We start from the raw sequence: 3,403 nt of genomic DNA on the forward strand, positions 1-3,403 counted from the left end.
TTTTTTTTTTTTTGAGACAAGGTCTTGCTCTGTTGCCTAGGCTAGAATGTAGTAGTGTGATCATGGTTCACAGAAATCTCAAATTCCTGGGCTCAAGCAATCCTCCCCCCCTTTTTTTTTTTTGAGATGGAGTCTCACTCTGTTGCCCAGGCAGGAGTACAGTGGTGTGATCTCGGCTCACCGCAACCTCTGCTGCCTGGGTTCAAGCTATTCTCCTGCCTCAGCCTCCCGAGTAGCTGGGATTACAGGCAACTGCCATGGTGCCCAGCTAATTTTTGTAGTTTTAGTAGAGATGAGGTTTCACCATGTTGGCCAGCTGATCTTGAACTCCTGACTTCGTGATCCACCCACCTCAGCCTCCCAAAGTGTCTGGATTACAGGCATGAGCCACTGTGCCCACCCTAATTTTTAAATTTTTTGTAGAGGTGGGTCTGATTGTGTTGTCCAGGCTGGTCTTGAACTCCTGGGCTCAAGAAATCCTCCTGCCTTGGCCTCTCAAAATGTTGGGATTGCTGGTGTGAGCCACTGCACCTGGCTCAAATTTTTGGATTGTGTACTAACTAGAAGGAGAAAAGAACTCCCCATTTTTGTTACTAATAGATAGAGTTTTGAAAAGAGCTCTAAGGAGGGCTATGTAGGGAAAAACAGGCTTAATTAGAGCCAGTGACTGCTGCTACTGTTCACGGTGATAAGTAACATATGTAGGAGGCAGGAATTGGAGTTGAGTCTAAGACTCCAGCGAAATCAAGATATCAGAATACAAGGTCACTAGGAGAAATGCACAGCCCTTCTTTTCTCAAGAATCCTTGAAGATCCTGGCATGGTGGCTCACACCTGTAATCTCAGCACTTTGGGAGGCAAGGTAGGTGGATCACCTGAGGTCAGGAGCTCAAGACCAGCCTGACATACATAGAGAAACCCTGTCTTTACTAAAAAAAAAAAAATTAGCTGGGCATGGTGGCAGATGCCTGTAATCCCAGCTACTTGGGAGGCTGAGGCAAGAGAATTGCTTGAACCTGGGAGGTGGGGGTTGCCGTGAGCTGAGATCACGCCATTGCACTCCAGCCTGGGCAACAAGAGCGAAACTCCATCTAAAAAAAAAAGGAGGCGGAGGTTGCAGTGAGCCCATATTGCGCCACTGCACTCCAGTTTGGGAGACAGATCGAGACTCCGTGTCAAAAAAAAAAAAAAAATCCTCAAGGGTAGTGGGAGGGACACTAGATTTTCCCTGTATATAGGGTAGGAAAGTTATTTTCATATAAATCTTTTTTCCTTATTTCATTGTGTTTTCTTGCTTAAACAATTCTTATGTAATGACCTTTTTTTTTTTTAAATCAGTCATCTTTTATTTGGAGGTTAATTCCCATTACAATATGAAAGGATTCAGCAACGATCGAGATTGTGACCCTCATGGAGGGGTTCGGGCCAAGAAGGTTGTGGGGGCGTGCAGAGCGTGTCCTCTTCTTCAGTGGTACTTGCGTGGCCGCTCATGCTTGAGCTTGTAGGAAAGGCAGTAGCTGAAAAGCACGTGGCCTGCCAGCACCATGGTAACCCCTGAAATGCCCCCTTCTTCACGCTGATGTACTTGTCGTAGTACTGGTGGCACTCTCTTTGAAACGCTCTGGCAACGCCGCTAGGGGTGAAGTCCTACATCAAGATCCAGCATTGCAGCTCGCCTAGTTGGACCACCAGATTTTGTCCTTTTCTAGTGCGACTGATGGCATCTCGGAGTCCTGGTGTCTGCTGTGCCCGTAATTGCTTATATTTAACATTTATTTTATTTTGATATTTTATTTTGAGATGGGGTCTTGCTATGTTGTCTAGGCTGGTCTCAAATTCTTGGGCTTAAGGGATCCTCCTGCCTCAGCCTTCTGAGTTGCTTGGATTACAAGCACATACCATCATACCCAGCTTATTTTTTAAACTAACTTTAATTTTTAAACAAGTATTATGTATGCATGGTATAAAATACAAAAAGTTCAAAAGGATGTACAATGAAAAATAAGCATCCTCTCCTCCTCAGTTTCCTAGCTATTTAGGTACCATTGTTTTTTTTTGCTTAGTTTGTTTTTTTGAGACGGAGTCTTGCTGTGTTGCCCAGGCTGGAGGACGGTGGCATGATCTTGCCTCACTGCAACCTCCACCTTCTGGGTTCAAGCGATTCTCCTGCTTCAACCTCCTGAGTAGCTGGGATTACAGGTGTGTGTCACCATGTCCGACTAATTTTTGTATTTTTAGTAGGGACAGTGTTTCACCATATTATCCAGGTTGGTCTCGAACTCCTCACCTCATGATCCACACGCCTCAGCCTCCAAAAGAGCTGGGATTACAGGCATGAGCCACCGCACCTGGGTCTTTTTTTTTTTTTTTTTTGGCAGAGTCTGTCTGGAGTGCAGTGGTGTGATCCCAGCTCACTGTAACCTCTGCTTCCTAGGCTCAAGCAGTTCTCCTGCCTCAACCTCCCAAATAGCTGGGATTACAGGCATTTGCCTGTAATCCCAGATTATTTTTTTTTATTTTTAGTAGAGAGGGGGTTTCACCATGTTGGTCAGCCTAGCCTTGAACATCTGACCTCAGGTGATCTGCCCATCTCAGCCTCCCAAAGTTCTGAGACTACAGGTATGAGCCGCTAATCCTATGGGCTCCCAGCCACCATTGTTATCAATTTCTTGAGTACTCCTCAAAAGATAGTAAACAGTTGTTTAACACAGAAGTTTACACATATTTTTTCCTCACACAAATGGTAGCATACTTTGCATAACCTTCTGCATTTTCTTCATGTAATGCTATATGTTGGTTATATCTTTCCATATTACTACAGATAGAGCCCTCACCCCCACACACTTGTAATAGATTTTGGCTGCATAGTATTTCATGGTTAGAAGTACCATGATTGGCTGGGCGAGGTGGCTCACACCTGTAATCCCAGCACTTTGGGAGGCTGAGGCGGGTGGATCACAAGGTCAAGAGATCAAGACCATCCTGGCCAACGTGGTGAAACCCCATCTCTACTAAAAATACAAAAATTAGGTGGGAGTGATGGCCCATGTCTTTAATACCAGCTACTTGGGAGGCTGAGGCAGGAGAGTTGCTTGAACCTGGAAGGTGGGGGTTGCAGTGAGCTGAGATCGCACCACTGCACTCTAGCCTGGTGGCAGAGCACATTAGGCCTCCCAAAGTGCTGGGATTACAGGTGTGAGCCACTGTGCCCAGCTGTGACTGGATTCTTTCTATGGCTTCCTGCTTCACAGATGTCTTCCGGATCTGTATCTTCAGATGCAAACCCATATCCTCTTTGTGCTCATCTGTATACTATCACGTAGAGAGACAAATCCCATTTCTCCACTCTAGGAAAGTCTTAGAGACAGAAATCTATTTTTTTTTTTTTTTTTTTTTTAAAGAA

The sequence above is a fragment of the Cebus imitator genome, unplaced genomic scaffold (assembly GCF_001604975.1).
Source record: "Cebus imitator isolate Cc_AM_T3 unplaced genomic scaffold, Cebus_imitator-1.0 Scaffold456, whole genome shotgun sequence".
Classification (NCBI taxonomy): domain Eukaryota; kingdom Metazoa; phylum Chordata; class Mammalia; order Primates; family Cebidae; genus Cebus; species Cebus imitator.